The sequence below is a fragment of the Physeter macrocephalus genome, chromosome 19, assembly GCF_002837175.3.
Source record: "Physeter macrocephalus isolate SW-GA chromosome 19, ASM283717v5, whole genome shotgun sequence".
In the NCBI taxonomy this organism is placed as follows: Eukaryota; Metazoa; Chordata; class Mammalia; order Artiodactyla; family Physeteridae; genus Physeter; species Physeter macrocephalus.
Genome location: NC_041232.1, coordinates 39,892,082 through 39,911,136, shown reverse-complemented (window position 1 = coordinate 39,911,136; position 19,055 = coordinate 39,892,082). Strand labels below are relative to the sequence as shown.

Genomic DNA, 19,055 nt, shown 5'->3' with positions numbered 1-19,055 from the left:
TTCACCTGGAATTGATTCGCCAACTGCGGAAGTTATATCCATCCATCTATTCACTAACCCACCTATTTATTTATTTATTTATTTATTTATTTATTTAAATGTGTAATTGCACAAATTATTTAGGAACAAATCTGTAATATTTTAAAGCAGATCCCCAGCCATCATATACGTAATTTAATATGCATCTCTGGAAGATAAGGACTATTATCCCACACCACAAAATTAACCAGAATCTCTTAATGTCTTATAATACCCAGGATGTTTTCAGTTTTCACCAATTACCTAAAAAACTCGAATGTTTTAATGATTGTTTGCCGCAGAATCCAAATAAGGTCCACCTGTTGCATTGGTTGATCTGTGTCTTAAGATATTTTTATCTGTGTCAGTTTATATTTTTTATTCTCCATTTATTTGTTGAAGAAACTGGGTCATATATTTTGCAGAATTTCTCACATTTTGGATTTGGCTGATTGTATCCTCGTGGTTCTTTAACGTGTTCCTCCATCTCATCTCTATTTCCTCTAAACTGATAATTTATAGAGATTGAGAGCCTCCATTAGAATTAGGTTTAGTTTTATGTTATTTCATTGGTGGCACCGTGTTTGTGTTGCCTGTTGTGTCTCATTAGCAGGGACATATTTTGTTGTCTTGTTTTTAGTGATGTCAGGATTGATCAGTGCACACAGTTGGTACCCGTCTGATCAGTCCATTATAAAATTCCCCATCTACCTTTCTTTTAGTGGTTTTAGCAGTCATTGGTGCTTGTTGACCAGGTTTGTTGTTTCATTTTGGGATCTAAGAACAATGAGTTTCTAATTTTACAGTTCCTCCTGCATTGTACTTCTTTTAAAAAGGAAAATTTCCTTTCATCAAATATTTGGTTATCCTGAAATAAAGAGTTCCTATAGGAAAGTCATGATAAAGGCTTGATTCTATTCCTTTATTAATTTTTGGAATAACAAGTTGGTCTCTAGCAACCTGTGAAAGATGACCAAGGATTTTGTCTTTTTTTAATTATCTGAACTTATGCATTTTTATATTTTTAATGTGTTTAAATCCATTGAGTCATTCTTTGTGATAGTCAAGTTTTCTCACCTTTGGTCAGTGGGTACCCCTTCATTTGGCTCCTGTATCCTTCTGACATGATTTCGGTATTGTATAGCTTCTTTGCTTCAGAATTTGTGAGAGAGATCAGACTGATTATATTTCCTGCCCCAACTATTTTTCCAACCAGCCTTTTTCCTATGGGAATTGGTATTTAGAAACCACAATTTGGATGTTTGGGGCATTTGTTATTACTGAGTTTCCATTTTTTCTTGGCATTTTCAGCAGACAGAGGTAGTAAATACGCTTTTTAAAACGAAAGAAAATATTAAATTAGTGATATTGCCACTTCAGGAGAAGTTTTTTAACCCAGATTTGATTTTATGTATTAGTATCTCTTCTGTCTTACTCTAAAAATCTTGATACCTCAATGACATTATTATAGTCACTTGTTTGCTTTATACTACTATACATGTAACATAATTTCAATATAACAATACCAAGATTGCCGCTAACAATAATATGCTTGTCCTTAGATATATCTCACTAGGGATATATAATGAATAAATTTAGTTTTGAATCTGAAAGAATGTTAATGTGATTTTTGCCATGGACTTCATTACCAGCTAGTATGAGCAATAGATTTGATTTCATTTGTTTCCAGGTAGATAATTCTCTCCCAGCATTATCTGTTGGAAAAATAAAACAAAATATCTTTTCTCTGTTTTGTCATGCCACCTATATTATATATCAAGTGTCCATATATGTGCGGGTCTGTGTCTAATCTCTCTATTCTGTTCCATTGGCCAGTTTTTATAAATTCCACTATCTTGTCAGAGTTGTCATAGTCCAATAAGTCTTGATGTATATTAGAGAAGTTCTTTACTTATTCCTTATATTCCTTATTTTTTTCAAGAATATCTTGTGTACTGGTCCTTTGCATTTCCATATATACTTAAACATCAGCATGTCCAACATAATCTGCTTGTGATTTTCATTGAGGTGAACTTGACTGTAAATCAATTTGGGGAGAATTGATGTCTCTACAATACTGAGTCTTTCAAATCATGATCATTGCATGTATTTTGATTTATTTAGTCCTTACTATCTGTCAATAAAGTTTTGTGATTTTCCTGCAGAGGAAATTTACACATCTCTCTCCTGCAGAGAGATTTACACATCTCTCATTGGATTTATTGCTAAGTACCTCATATTTTTTGAGGCACTTTGAAATGGAATCGTTTTTTAAGTTTTATTTTGTAACTGTGATTGCAGTTTACATAGAAATGCAATTGATTTTGAATCTCACAGCCTTGTTCAACTCTTATTTCTAACAATTTTTCTATAGATACTTCCAGTTTTCTATATTCACGAACATATTTGTGAATAATGAGTTTTGTTTTTTTTTTTTGCCAATCCTTACACCTTTTATTTCTTTCTCTTGCCTTACTTCTCTGGCTAGGACCTCCAGTACATTCCTGAATAGAAGTGGTGATAGAGGACATCTTAATCTTGTTCCTGATCACAAAGGGAAAGCTTTCACTGTTTGACCATTATGTATGATGCTTGCTGTAGTTTTTTTTTTTGTGGATACCTTTTATCAGATTAAGGAAGTTCCCCTTCGTTTCTGTTGTGCTAATAGTTTATATATTGAATGGATGTTAAATTTTATTAAATACTTTTATTACGTCTAATGAGGTGATCATAGTTTCTTCTTTAATCTATTAATGTGGTGAATTACATTGATTTACTTCTCAATGCTCAATCAGTCTTGGATTTTTGTAATTAACCTACTTTTTCATGACCCACTTGGTTATGGTCTTTTTTAAAAAATTGCAGTATTCAGTTTGTTAAATTTTTGATCAAGATTTTTATGGCTGTTCATGAGTGTCATTGACTTTAAATTTTCTTTTCTTATAATGCCTTTGTCTGTTTTTTATTTTGAGGTTATGCTGGCTTCATAAAATGACCTGCAGAATTTTCCACTTTTTCTTATCTGGAAGAATTTGCAGAGTATAGCCATTTCCTAAATGATTGGTATAATTCTTTAGAAAAGCCATCTGGATCTGAAGTTTTCCTTGTGAGGCTTTTATTTACTGACTCAATTTCTTTATGGTTATAGGACAGTTTATACATTTCTATATCTTATGAGATAGGTATTTTGTTAAATTATGCTTTTTAGCATTTTATCCAAATTTTCAAATTTATTGACATAAAGTTTGTGAAATAATCTCTTTTTTCTAATGTCTGTGGGATCTGTAGTGATAGTTTATTTTATTCTTAATGTGGTCTATTTGTGTCTCCTCGTTAAAAATTTTTTTTGATCACTGTTGCCAAGTATTAATTGTATTTTCTTCTTTTAGTCTTTTTTTTTTTTTTTTTTTTGTGGTACGCGGGCCTCTCACTATTGAGGCCTCTCCCGTTGCGGAGCACAGGCTCCGGACGCGCAGGCTCAGCGGCCATGGCTCACGGGCCCAGCCGCTCCGCGGCATGTGGGATCTTCCCGGAGCGGGGCACGAACCCATGTCCCCTGCATTGGCAGGCAGACTCTCAACCACTGCGCCACGAGGGAGGCCCTCTTTTTTTTTAGTCTTTTTAAAGCATCAGTTTTTGACTTTGATCTTTCTCTGTTGCAGCATTTCTCAAACTTTTTGTTCACAGAACCCCATTATATTATACTTAAACATTACTGAGCACTCTGAGGAGTTTCATGTCAGTTATATACACTGATATTATTGATTTTATTTTACTTATTATGCTAATATTCATTTAAAATGAACAACAGTAAACCCATTGCATGTTAATATAAGTAACATTCTTTAAAGGAAAAATAACTGTATCTTTGAAAACAAATTTAGTGAGGTAAATGACACTCTAATAATTTTGCAAGTTTCTTTTAAATGTCTGGCTTAATAGGAAACATCTGTATTCTCATATCTACTTCTGGATTCAATCTAGCATATGTTTTGGTTGAAGTAGAAGAAAATCCAGTCCCACACAGATGTGAAATTTGAAAAGGGAAGAATATTTTTAGCCTTTTTAGGTTGTGGATAATCTGTGATAGTATAGCAGATCTCATCAAGTGTTTTTTAAACGTTAGTTGCAGTATTGAATCTGAAATTATATCAGTACATTTTTCTTATTCTGGTACATTAAAGTTCATTGGTCTGTCTTGCATTCTGGATGGATCTTTTACTCGTGTGATTTCATAACATCATGCTTTGGTCATTTGGAAAATAATAAGTTCACTTAGTTATGCATCTTTTCCAAATACTGATATATTTCATTATATGATACCAAAAAATTGGTGATTTGTTGAAATCACCACCAATCTAATCAGAAAGGTCTCTTAAGTACTGGGATGTTGTCAAGCTCAAGACAGTAAATATAAGTTTGCCAAATTCCCAGTTCTTCCTTGAAAAGTCAAATTTGATCGTTCGCAGAAAATGCCATCAGTTGTTTTCCAGGCTCACGGTGTTCAGTTTTGAGGAAATGTCTGCCAAATACCCAAGCCTGGATAAGTATAATTTGTCTAGATATTGTTCTTTTAAGTAAAATTGGTGTTCCATGAAAACAGTGCCTAAATCAGCAAGCAGCACAATCACAGAGTGTTTTCATTTTACTTTGATTTGCAGCAGATATGTTTATTATTTTCACATTTTGTCACACAGCATATTTAACTGACATGGAGAATTTAATAAATGAATAATTTTTACTGCTTCATCAAGGACATTCTTAAGTGAAAATGACTTTTTCATTCTTTAACTGCTAGTTTGGGGCAGTCAATAGTACAATGATTTACAGTAGAGTTTGATACCTTGATATATGCCAAGGCTCCATCAGTTGCATCCACTTTTGCTTTTGCACCTTGATGTTGTAAATATCAACATAGCCTAAAAGGCAAACATCATCTTAGTATTATTATGGAAATAGTTTTGACCTTTTGGATTCCCTAAAAGAATCTTGAGAAGCAGACTTTGTGACCATTACTCTTTTGTATGTTTTTGGATATGATTAATTTCTGATCTCATCTTTATTATTTCATTTTATTTTCCTTCAGTGTATTTTGCTGTCCTTTTTCTGAGTTTTAAGATGAATGCCTTCTTCATCAGTTTTAATCCTTCCATACTAATACATGCATTTAAAGGGTGTAAATTTCTATCTAATTAGTTCTGTTATGTAGTATATTCATATTTATTCAGTTCCAAATATTTTATAATTTCCATTGTTATTTCTTCTTTTTACATGGGTTGATAAATATATTTCTTAGTTTGCAAACATAGGGAGATTTTATTGTTTTCTTAATGATTTCTGACTTCATTGCATCGTGGGTAGGTAACACTTTGCATGATTTCAGTTCTTGGGAATTCTTTGAGATTTGTTTTACGGTCCAGCATATGGTCAGTTTTTACAAATGTTGCATGTATTCTTTAGCCCCTGAGTGCAGAGTCCTGTATATGTTCACTAGTTCAAGTGTGTTAATCTTGTTTGAATCTTCTGCATAGCCTTACTGATTTTTTTTTTTAACTTTGTGATGTTTCATTTGTGTGTTTGTTCTATCAGTTACTGAGAGGTGTATGTTTAAAATGTCCAAGTATAGTTGTGAATTGACTGTTTTTCCTTGTAACTTTTTCGAGTTTATTACATTTTGAGGCACTGTAGTGGATGCATGTATGTTTAGAAATGTTATAGCTTTCTGGTTCTTTGTAACGTGTCATTATGAAATATCCCTCCTTATCTCTAATTATACTTTTGCTGTTAATGTCGACTTGTCTGGTTTTTGTGTAGCTGAGTCAGCTTTCTTTAGCATTTGCATGGTGTATCTACCTTTCCATTTCTTTCTGTTAGAGATACGTGTCTTATGAACAGCATGTTGTTTTTTTTAAAAAAAAATCCAATCCAGCAATCTTTGTTATTTACTTGAAACATCAAATCCATTTACAGTGAACGTAATTGCTCATATATCTTAATTTAAACCTATCATCATAGAATGCACTTTATTTTTGTCTCATCTGTTTATATTCCTGTTTATATTCCTTTTTTTCTGTTCTTTTTGTCTTGATAATTATTTTTTTAATTTTTTTTTTTCCCTGCTAGTTTGGAAACTATATACTTATATACTTACTATTACTTTAGAGGTTACTATATAGTGAACAATTCAAGGACCCTCAGATACTTTTCAATTCATTCCCTCAATGACTTATCCATTGTGTTACACATTTTAAATCTATGGATGTTTACTCACAAGTGATTTTTACTTTTTTTTAAAGTTAGTCTTCATTAGAAGATGATTATCATTGTTATCATTTTTTTTTTTTTTTTTTTTTTTTTTCGGTATACAGACCTCTCATTGTTGTGGCCTCTCCCGTTGTGGAGCACAGGCCCCGGACGCGCAGGCTCAGCGGCTATGGCTCACGGGTCCAGCCGCTCTGCGGCATGTGGGATTTTCCGGACCGGGGCATGAACCCGTGTCCCCTGCATCAGCAGGCGGACTCTCAACCACTGCGCCACCAGGGAAGCCCCATTGTTATCATTTTTGATGCTTTTCATTCCTCCCTTCATTTACAACCTTTTCTCTCAGATCATTTCTTTTTTTCCTCCCTAGAGAACATATTTCAGTATTTCCTTTTAGCATTGGTTTGGTGGTGACAAATACCTTCAGGTCTTTTTTTGTTTGTTTGTTTTTGGTTTTTGTTTTTTTGGTGATCTGAAAATACCTTTTCACTATCATTCTTAAAAGGTGTTTTTGCCAGGGACAGATTTTAGGTTGGCATGTGAGCACATTAAATTAATCATTCTACTGTTTTCTGGCTTTTATCTATTGACAGTTGAATGTCAGTGTAAACTGTTACTATTTTGAAGGCAGTTTGACTATTTTCTTTGACTGTGTTGAAGATTTTTTGCTTTGTCCAGAGTTTTTTGCAGTTTTACTATGATCTCTCTAGGTGTGCGTTTCTTTTTATTTATCCTGCTTGGTGTTTGTTGAGATTTCTGAAATCTGTGGATTGATACCTTTTATCAGTTTTGGAAAATTCTCAACTGGCTTTCTATATTGGCTAACATGCCCACAGCAAATGTAGCCCCCAAGTTTGGGCCCATGTCTCTAGATTATTTTTCTCCTGGGTCTTGGCCTGTTCATTTTTAACTACTTTGTCTGCTCTTCCATATCTTTCAACATATTTAAAAAGTATTTTCTCCAGCTTTTTTTGTTGTCCGCAGTGGAGGGTTTGAATGACCTAATTTGCTGTTAACCTATGTGATTCCTAAGTATTGGAATAGAATTCTGTTTTGCTATCCGTAGAATATTAGTTATTTTTGAGACTTCTTAGATATGACTGTTTCACTGGAGAGAGAACAAACACTTGCAGAAGGACTACTAAGTATTGGGTCCTTTCAGTACTTTATTTCATCCTTAGAGTCTTTTAAGATATTAGTCCCATTCTATGGTTGAGGAAACTGAGTCTCAGGGTGATTAATGCATCTAGGGGCTTGTAGTTGGTAAGTGGTAGCATGGCATTTGAACCCAGGCCTTACTGAAAGCAGTTCATGCATTATGATACCAAGTCATGTTGCTATTAGGATGGAATAGAAATTAAAGTCTGACCCATTTGCTCTTAAGTTTGTGTATCAGGGTAGGACGTGGCTAGATTTTTCTAGAGCTTGAATCTAAATTTTACAACCTGCAGTGTGTTGACTGTTCTACTGTGTTGTTATGGAAATGAATGCCTTGATCATTTTTGTTTCTTTCTTGTCTAGCATTATTCCTGTACTCAGGTGTTAAGTTTAAAAAGAAAAGTTAAATGAATGAATCTGCTTATAGTTTGGGGACTATGCTATAGATTTAAGAGGCGGGTTAAGAATTTAGCTTATTAGTGGGAAGCAGCCGCATAGCATAGGGAGATAGCTAGGTGCTTTTTGTCCACCTAGAGCGGTGGGATGAGGAGGGTGAGAGGGAGACGTAGGAGGGAGGGGATATGGGGGTATATGTATAGCTGATTCACTTTGTTATACAGCAGAAACTAACACACCATTGTAAAACAACTATACTCCAATAAAGATGTTTTTAAAGAAAAGAATTTAGCTTATTATCACCATGGTGGCCTATAACTCAGTGATTCTTTTTTTTTTTTTCCTCCTGTTCTAGTACATCTGAAAGATGTGACACATTCTGAACATGTTCTCATCAAAACAGTAACGCATTGCGCAGGCTTTCTCAAGTCAGGGCACTGAGTGTGGAGAGGGGACGTTCTCCTGCAGATAGTCTTATTAGAGTCTCGTGGGTGGTTGGGGAATGAGGGTAGTTTGCAAAGTGTTCTCAGGTGATTCTGTTAAACCTTCCATATCCCTTCTACCCAACCAATTGAGAGTCTCTATGTGACTTATGATACTGTGCAATTCTGGATTTTGTCAGTTTGTCTTGATTTGAAATATTGTCTTCATAAAATATGGAAATGTCTTAAAGTCTTAAACATTAGTTTCTCAGATATGTCCCATATTCTCTCCAGCTTTTATGCAGAACACAAAAATGTTGGGTCATACCACACATCTTGAGATTTAGTTACTCATTTCTCTTGCCCTTCCTCAAGGAGGTAGTAATTATTGAGAAGCCAATGTGGTAAAATTTAGCTTCCTATAGATATTCGTTAAGGTACTGCAAAATCTCTAACTCAGAATTTACTATTCCATTCTCATCTGTTGCTAAGTTATACACTGTTATTGAATTTTTTTTCATTTGTTTTTTATAGAGTTTACATTTTTCCCTACAAATCAAATAGGACAGTAAAAATTATTACTATTTATATTCAGGGAAAGTATTATGTTATTTTACCATCACCTGGTTAAGAACCATTACAAAGGAAAGACACACATTTCATTACAAACCTACCATTGTTTCAGATTCATTTAACACAGTCACTATTTTACATCATATTTTACTAGAGAATATAGTTATTGCCATTTGTGTATTTTTTTTTTTTTTTTTTTTTTTTTTGTGGTACGCGGGCCTCCCTCTGCTGCGGCCTCTCCCGTTGCGGAGCACAGGCTCGGGATCGCAGGCCCAGCGGCCATGGCTCACGGGCCCAGCAGCTCCGCGGCATGTGGGATCCTCCCAGACCGGGGCGCGAACCCGGTTCCCCTGCATCAGCAGGCGGACGCGCAACCACTGCGCCACCAGGGAAGCCCCATTTGTGTATTTTGAAATAAAATTTTTCCTTCTTAATATTGGTCAAAGTTTTATTTAAAATATGTGATCAAATTTTCATTTTAAAAAATGGGTACTTTGAAGGTTAGGTTGCTTGGGAAGCTAAGTTAACAAAAGAAGAGGGGTTTTAGAAAGCCTAGAAATAAACAGATCCTCATAGTAGGGGGAACAACAGAGAGTTGGACCAATAATAAAAGCGGGGCTAAAGAGGGGAAAAATCAGCAAGAAGGAAAGCAATTGGATTAGAGATGAAATAGGAAGAAAGGTGAATTTGAGAAAACTAGAATAGTAGAATACATACAACCAATCTGCCAAAAGGGATAGAATATACTACTTACTAACTGTAGTTTGAGAAATTTTGACCCTGAAAAAGGACTGTATGTTTTAGGGTGATTTTACTGAAGTTTTCCAGAATGGAGTTTTTCACTTTATTTAACTGGTTAGAAATGTGCTCATAATTATACGTATGCTCAACTTTTAAGTTTTTTAATGTCCTCCCAAAAGAGGAATTATGTATTTATAGTAATATTTCATGTATCTGGAACAAGACCAGATCTAGCAGACTTCTCCTATTTGCAAGAAAGTCAACAATTAAAAAACCAGGAATAAATGGAAGAAGACCTAAAAGGAGAAAAACAATTTATAAAGCCAGTGTACTAACACTTAGGCATTTTGCTTCTTAGTTTGGGCCCTGGGTATTCTTTTCTTATTTCAAAGGCATTGTAAGTTTGTAACAGAAACTATTCTTAGTCTTACACATATTTGAACAAGTTTGCTTTTTCAATTTTAAGCCCATAGCCAAAAAGCAGCAAATCACAAATCAGAACTTGGGGAGTGTATTCCATAGGCAGGCATACTTACAAGCAGTGTACCTGACAGCTGAGGTGGCATTGAAAGAGACCAAATATTTTTACAAAACTGACATAATTCAAAATTTACACTATTCTGACTCCATTTAGTAGAGGTATATAGGGTCCTGTCTACCTTGGTAACTGTTGGAGGCATCATTAGAATGTTGGTTTTCAGAGTTGGTATTTACTTTCTGAAACAACATAAACTATTGACATAATTATTTTTGTTATATGAACTAGGAACAATTTTACCAGTAGAAAATATGACTATATTATGTGTATGTAAGTCCTTCCTACAAATGTACTTTGAAGAAATTGCATTTCTAAGTTTTAGGCTAATATTAGTTATTGTTAGTTTATTTTTGTCATCTGCTAGTATTATGAAGTAGTAAGCACCATTGATTTAAGAAAGAATTATGAGAGAACAATTTAAATTTTAAAAAAAGCTTTTATCCATTGATTTAATTTTTCTTTGGGAAAAACTTGGGGAGAAAATAGTCTTTTTATTGTGGTAGTTCATTTTGAAGGCATACAGTCTAGAAATATTTCTACAGAATTAAATGTTTTAGAACTGGAAGGAGCTTGGATAATCACATAGTCGTGTTTCTAGTGTTTCTTTACCTTGGCTGCACATTTTGAAAGCTTTTCAGGTGATTCTATTGTGTAACTAGGGATCGAGGATTTTATATTGCTACGCATTTTAAATGGAATATCCAGTGATGTTTGAGGATATGCAAAACTTTGGAAAAATATGATTCCTATTTCTGTAGTATCACCTTCATTTGATGTGTACCATGGCCATTTTTACAATATGAGAAAGATAATACTTATTCTATAATGCTATTAAATGAAGGATTAATTCAGACAATTCATGGTGTCCAGTATGTAGGAGGTACTCAGTAAATATTGATGGTGATGAAGATGAAGGTAGTACGTAATTGGAACGTGTAAATGGAAAGAGAAGTCAGATTAAGGAGAATTTGAAAGAAGATTAGCAGGATTCAGTTACTGAATACATATGCAGGATAAGGGAAGGAGTTTGGAGACTCAACTGACATTAATGCCATTCCCTAAGATTGAGTATGTATGCATTAATTTTCTTTTGTCAGTATGGAAGAAGGCAAAGCATATGTTTGTAGAATCAAGTTTGGTTTTTTTTTTAACATCTTTATTGGAGTATAATTGCTTTACAATGGTGTGTTAGTTTCTGTTGTATAACAAAGTGAATCAGCTATATGTGTATATATATATCCTCACGTCCCCTCCCTCTTGCGTCTCCCTTCCACCATCCCTATTCCACCCCTCTAGGTGGACACAAAGCACCGAGCTGATCTCCCTATGCTATGCGGCTGCTTCCCACTAGCTATCTATTTTACATTTGGTAGTGTATATATGTCCATGGCATTCTCTTGCTTCGTCCCAGTTTACCCTTTCCTCTCCCCATGTCCTCAAGTCCATTCCCTACGTCTGCGTCCTTATTCCTGTCCTGCCTGAAGATTCTTCAGAACCATTTTTTTTTTTAAAGATTACATATATATGTGTTAGCATATGGTATTTGTTTTTCTCTTTCTGACTTACTTGACTCTATGACAGTCTCTAGGTCCATCCACCTCACTACAAATAACTCAATTTCGTTTCTTGTTATGGTATGCATTTAATTTTAAAAGAAGGCTGAAAGTTGATTGGAATTACTTGTCTTGCTTTTCACTTAATTCATTATGAGCATTGTTTAAAGAAATCTCTAATTTAATCAGATACACTTGAATTTTAAAAGTATTAAAGATCATTTTTGTTTAATAGGTGTTCTGTCCAAAAAATAAAAGTCTTAACTATTAATGAAAATTGGTTAGAAGAAGTAGCTTTACATTTTATATATTGTTTTTTATTTCCTGAATTTCATTTTTTGGTGATACCACACTTGATGTTTTGAGTTAGCATTGGGCACTTGATCAGCCTTTCCTTACACAGGTGTCAGTAAAAACGATAATATATTTGTCTTTAGGTTCAGTGACTGTGCTGGCAGAGCATCCATCTGTTAAGGTATTTCACTGACTAAAATTTGATGTTATAGGATTTACTGTTTACAGGCGTGATCCAAGTGAAGTGAAGGAACACGTGGGAACACGTGCTTAGAGTTGTGGAACATTTTAAAGATTAGCAGAGTTTATTTCATATATAAATTTTAATTTAATATTTAGCACAGGTAATACTTTGATGTGGTTAGAACATTAAAAACTACAAAAAGTCATACAGACTCCCACCTCTGTCTTATACCTGCTTTTTATGCAAATAAAAGCCAATGTAAATACATACTTTCCCCTTCTTTTCTAGGCAGGTAGAACCTTGCCATACACACTGTTCTGTATCTTGTTTTTTTATTACAGTTTTTTTAATGAAAGGGTTTAAGTTCTTATTTAGAATTATGGAAAGAACTTTTCTTCAACATTGTCATCATTTTCAGAATGTTTTAAGTGTTTGATGAACATGATCATATTTATTTGGTCAGTGTGATAATGTTGAAACTTGTATTCTTTAACTTCTGTGATAGTTTTTTTTTTTTACCTTTCCAGCTGCTTAGCTCCCTTTCTTTTACCTGCCTAGCAAATGTTGATGATCTGCACTTGAACAACTTTTTACTATACACACCCTTCCTGGGAGATTTCACCCACACCTGGTTTTTTATATTCTTGACTTGATGTTCCCTTCCATATTCTTGGCTCCCAAATATGTATCTTCTTGCCCAAGCGTGCCCCATGAATCTAGCTTCCACTTGACATAACCAGTTTGGATATTTTACAGGCCTCTCCACACAATGTAGGCAAAAGTCATCCATCTCAGTTCCCCCTCTGTTCCCTGCTGTTAAAGGAAAAAAAAGTGCACAACCATTTTGCTATTTCCTATCTCAAGTGAGTAATGTAAACACTGAGTTCTTTTAGTCAGAAACATAGTGATCATCTCAGACTACTCCCCTTCCTTTCACCAGCCACAGCTGTCTTTCTCTTCTACTTAATAAAGTGCTGCAAAATAAAAGGTGTCTAATTAAGACATTTGGTATTAAAAACAGAAGCAAGACTACAGGTGAAATGGTCTTTTGAAATGTGTATGTATATTTTATATGCCAAAAAGTTCTATAAATGATACTAAAGACAACAGATAGTAATTCTATAGTATACTTACATGCTATTTTAGAATTATGTATATTTAAAGTACATTTGAAGCATAGAAGTAATTAGTTCTGCTGTTGAGGATTAGGGAAGGTTTCATAAAGGAGGTAACCCTGTATTTCATAGAGAATTGATTTATGGGGGCACATTTCTCTACATTAATGTATTATAGGGAGCATTTTGCCAACATTGTTGCCTATCTTGTCTTTTTAGAATCCTAGGAAAAATCATGTTACCTACTTGCTGGATAGCATATATAAAATTCAGAAGACTGCCTGAGTCCAAATATGTAAAGAAATTGGATATATCTTACTGCGAGAAATACAAATGTGTGTGTAATTTTCTTGCAGAACTATATTAGTGAATGAAGCTTATAAATGTACTAGAGAACCTAAAGGTTGTCCCTTTGTTATTAATTGAAAATAATGTATCTAGCTCACCTCTATAAAGAGCAGAATTTGTTTGCCATATAGCTAAGAAAGTAAAGAACCTAAATGTTGGAAATTAAGTAATTTACTCTTATTTGCACAGAATAAGTACAGAAAAGTATTTGTACAAGGTTGTTTAAGCATTATTTTTATTGGCAAAATAATAAAACAATACAAGGAAAAATTGTCAGTAGTGAGGATGGGTTAAAAACTTATATCTTATTCAGTTGAGTTCTTTACTTTTGCATGAGGTTGAATTATATGCTGATATAGAATAATACCTACAGTAGAATTAATAACAGGATAGTGTGACCCTACTTTTAAAAACTAAATATATGTTTATATATATGAATTTTGAAAAAGATTTTGGAGATGTGCATACCAAGCTTTTAGCAGTGGTTCCCGTGTGTATTGTTTCTATTTTTATAATGATTACACATTATTTTTATAATTTAACCAGACTGGAATAGATACAAAAATAATTTTTAAAAAATCCAAGATCAAGCAAATATATATTTCTTCTTTTTTTAAAAAAATGTATTTATTTATTAATTAGTTTTGGTTGTGCTGGGTCTTCATTGCTGCGCACAGGCTTTCCCTAGTTGCGGTGAGCGGGGGTTACTCTTCGTTAAGGTGTGCGGGCTTCTCATTGCGGTGGCTTCTCTTGTTGCGGAGCACGGGCTCTAGGTGCACAGGCTTTGGTAGTTGTGGCTCGCGGGCTCTAGAGCGCAGGCTCAGTAGTTGTGGCGCATGGGCTTAGTTGCTCCACAGCATGTGGGATCTTCCCGGTCCAGGGCTTGAACCCATGTCCCCTGCATTGGCACTGTGCCACCAGGGAAGTCCCAAGCCAAATATATATTTCTTAATGGGTGGTATTGTTACAGCTTTAAGAAAGGCTTAGAGTCCTATCTCCCAGTGTTTCAGGAGTAGATTTTTTATTTTTTTCTTTTCTTTTGAAAGAATACTCTAGAGAAATCTTCTGGTCTGTGAAGAAAAAGACATTTACTTTTTGTTCTTTAGATTATATGGTTCTGGAGTGATTGTTTAGTGGTTAACATCATCAGGGTCTGGAAGACTTGGTTTTTCAGAGCTGAGACAAAGTGTAATGTTGGATTTGTTACGGTAAAAATGTTTGCTGTTTCATGAAGTTGAATTTAGTGGGGAACATAGTACTAAAACTGGGGAGAGTATTATTAGGTCACTCATTCTGGGGCCTAAGCCTTTAGGACATTTGGAGAATCAAAATGCTGTGAAAATAACTGGGAGATATTATTAGTTACGAAAGTTAAACTGATCACATTTTATGATAGGACTGAATATTAGCTATCTTTTTTGGAACAAGGTGCCATATGACAGTTTATGGAATTGATAAATTGAAGAAATCGATTGGTGAGGTCAAAAGCCATCATAAATGCAAGGCTACCCATGGTGGCATCCTGAAATTTCTTGTAGGCACGAATGAGGAATCGAGGAGACCTTCCTAAACTGTTTCGGATATGTGTAAATTTCATTTTGGGGAGACTGGTTTTAGGACTAGGAAGTAAGGCAAATATGATACAGATGGGGCTTTTGGATCCAGTCTTAGTTGACTAATCAATAGTCTTTTGTGTGTATAGGGATCATCTCTTTATCAACTTTTGGAAGTATTTTATCTGTGTATAGCTATCTATATATGTAAAATATGTATAGCCTGTTTTGAATAATTTATTTTTAAATCTCCTATTTCTGCATGTCACTTTAGTGCCTCCTTTGGGGAACTATTTTAATGACAGCTATACTAATGATAGTTATACAGATGAAGAACTGTTAAACTAAAATTTGTCTTTTTCAGTTTTTTTATATTCTAAAGAAATATTGAAGATAATTTTATAGTCAGAATTATTTTTAGTTTTATAGTAAATCATTTAAATTTGATGGTTTCTTCATTTATTTACTAAGTATTAAGTGCCTGCTGTGTGTCAGGCAATAGTTAGTTTTTGAAACATCAGTGAGCAAAACATTCCTGCTCTCTTTGGTTTTATATTCTAGCAAACGAGGCAGGCATAACAAATGATTAAATCACGTAGTCTGTTGGACAATGGAAAGAGCTAAGGAAAAGGCAAACAAATAGGAGAGGGAGAGGTGTGTTGGGAATACTGGAGGCGGGGGATGGAATTTGTAATATGAAGTAGAGTGGTCAGGGTATACCTCTTTGAGAAGGTGACATCTGAGATAAGACTTGAGGAAGAGTGGTTTAGGCAGAGGAAAGAAGCAGTGGAAAGCTCCTGAAGTGAAACTGTGCCTGGCTTGTTGAAGGAACAACATGGAGGCTGTTGTGGCTGGGACAGAATAAGGAGTTTATATGAACAGAACCTATTGTGTAGGCTATTTGTTTGTTTTTGTTTTGTTTTTTTTCGGTACGCGGGCCTCTCACCGTTGTGGCCTCTCCCGTTGCGGAGCACAGGCTCCGGACACGCAGGCCCAGCGGCCATGGCTCACGGGCCCAGCCGCTCCGCGGCATGTGGGATCTTCCCGGACCGGGGCACGAACCCGCATCCCCTGCATCGGCAGGTGGACTCTCAACCACTGCGCCACCAGGGAAGCCCTGTGTAGGCTATTGTAAGGACTTTTTCACTCTGAAATCGGAAGCCCTTGGAGGATTTTGAGCCGAAGAGTGAATTGGTATATTTTAATAAGCTCATTCTGCTTACTGTGTGGAGAATTTACTATGGAGAAGTGTGGGTCGGAGCAGGAAATCCAGTAAGGAGGCCCTTGCAGTAATCAACATGAGAGAGGTGATGATGGCTGGTAGCAGGGTGGTTGGTAGCAGAAGAGGTAGTGGTAGAAGTGGTCAAATTGTGAGTATATGTTAAAGGTAGAGCTCAAAGGATATGTTGAAAATTGGAGGTAGGGGACAGAGTGTAAGAAGAAAAGTGTCAAAGATGACCCCATGGTTTTCAGAGCAACTGGAAGGATGAAATTGCCGTCAGCTGATACTGTTGGGTAAAGGGATTTGAGGCTGAGGCAGAGATATCAGGGAGTCAGTGTTGTAGATTTTAAGTTGAGATGCCTGATAGACTTCCAGATGGAGATGTGGAGGTAGAATAGGCAATTTTGACAATTAAAAAACATGAAAATTACTACAAAGATACTGGCCCCGATTTAATTTTGAAATGCTGTATTTTAAAATCATTTTTTCATTTAACAAATCTTTATTGAGTACCATATTTTACACTAGATGATTGGGGGCTACAGTGATAGGCAAATAATAATTATGGACTCAGTCCTAACAGAAGTTAACATATAGTGTGGTCGGCAGACATTAATTAATTACACAAACACTTTAAGTGCCAATTGTAAATGCTATGAAGGAAGGGCATCTAGGACTAAGGGTGCAGATAATGGGGGCTGATGATTCTGGTGGTCTTCCTTGAGGAAATGACATTTGAGGTATAATTTACAGAGAATAAAATTCATTCATTTAAATTGTATAGGTGGATGAATTTTGACAAATCCATGTAACCACCACTACAATCAGGATATAGAACAATGCTGCCATTCCAGTAAAGTTTTCTGATGCCTGTTTTTTGCCCATTTTCCATTGGGTTTTCTTTTTTAAAATTTATTTGTAGGGGTTCTTTATTCTAGATACAAATCTTTTATTGGCTATATATTGGCTATATATATAACTTCCTTCCAGTTTGAAAGTTGCTCTTTTATTCTCTTTATGATGTCTTTGGATGAACAGAGTTTCTAATTTAAATGAAATCCAATTTATCAATCTTTTTTATTTCTTTTCTGTATCTTGTTTAAGAAATATTTTCTTGTATCAGGGTCATGAAGATATGCCTATGCATTCTTCTAAAAGTTTGTCTATCCATGATTCATTGCAAATTAAATTTGTTTATGATCTGAGCTAGGAGTCAGGGTTCATTTTTGTTCATATGATATTCAACTTATCCAGTACCATTTATTGGAAAGATCAGTTTTTACCCATTGAATATAAGTCGTTTTGTTGTAAGGTGACTATGTGTTACACTGTTCCTCAACTCTATTCTGTTGGTCTTTTTATTCTGTTGGTCTGTTTATCTGTCCTTGCACCAACCAATATCATAATTATAGCAGCAGGTAGTGTTGTTCCTTGAGTGTCCTGGCTATTTTGTCTTTTGTATTTCCATATAAATTTTACAGTCAGCTTGTTAATTTCTACAGAAAGCCTGTTGGGATTTTGATTGAGATTACATGGCATCTCTAAGTCAACATTGGAGAAACTGATATCTCCACAATATTTAGTCTTCCAGTCAATGAAGATGGCATATCCCTCTGTTTAGTAAACTCCTTTATTTCTCTCAACAATGTCACAGTGTAGAAGTATTGCACATCTCTCGCTAGATTTGTTCCTAGCTATTCAGTTTTTTTGGATGCTGTCATACATGGTATCATCTTTTAAATTTTAATTTTCTAGTTTATTGGCAATATATAGAAATACAGTTGATTTTTATATATTGACCTTGTCTCTAGTTACCTTAGTGATTCTCGTAGTTTGTTACAGATTTTTTTGGGGTTTTCTATGCATTCAATCATGTCTTCTTTGAATAATAATTATATGTCTTTTCCAATCTTTTATTCCTTCTTATTTTTTTCCTACTTTATTTTTTTTATACTATTGATTTGTTTATTGGTTTATTTATTTTGTTGAATAGACTTGGTGTTAATGGATATTCTTGTCTTGTTCCTGAATTCTTGTTTTCTTTCTTGAAAGTCCAGTATTTCGTCAGTAAGATGATATTGAGTATACATTTTTTTTGTAAACTAGATTTGTAAGATTAAGGATGCTCCTATTAATTTTTTAAAGTCTTTAGTGGGTGTTGAATTTTATCAGATAATTTTCCTTTATTGAGATGATTATATGAATTTTATTTTGGTAATTTGGTGAGTTACAATGATTAATTTCCAGAAGTTAAATCAGCCTGCACTCCTGGAATCAATTCCATTGGTTATATAATGCATTGTCTTTTTAATACAGTCTGTATTTGATTTGCAAAATTTTGTTTAGGATTTTTGTGTCTGTTCATGAGAAATATCGGCCTGTAAATTTCTTTCTTGTAATGTCATTTTGAGGTTTTGGTGTCAGAGTTTTGGTGACCTCATTAAGGATTGGGAATTGTTCTGCATTTTTGTGTTCTCTGGAAGATTGCATATGGTTCATTGAGTACTTGTCTATTTTATTTCCTTCATTATACTACTTTGGGTTTGACTGATGTCTTTTCCTAGCTACTGCCGGTAGAAGCTTATATCATTAATTTTTCAACTTTTCTTAAAAATGAATTTTAAATATGCATTTTATTTTATTTTATTTTATTTTATTTTATTTTTGCGGTACGCGGGC

At 34.6% G+C, this 19,055-nt stretch overlaps 1 protein-coding gene across 5 annotated transcripts in view; it reads left to right on the top strand.

Moving 5' to 3' along the window:
- SS18 (SS18 subunit of BAF chromatin remodeling complex) overlaps positions 1-19,055 on the top strand; it is a 76,356-nt gene that overhangs the window by 12,111 nt on the left and 45,190 nt on the right. The window lies entirely within an intron of this gene.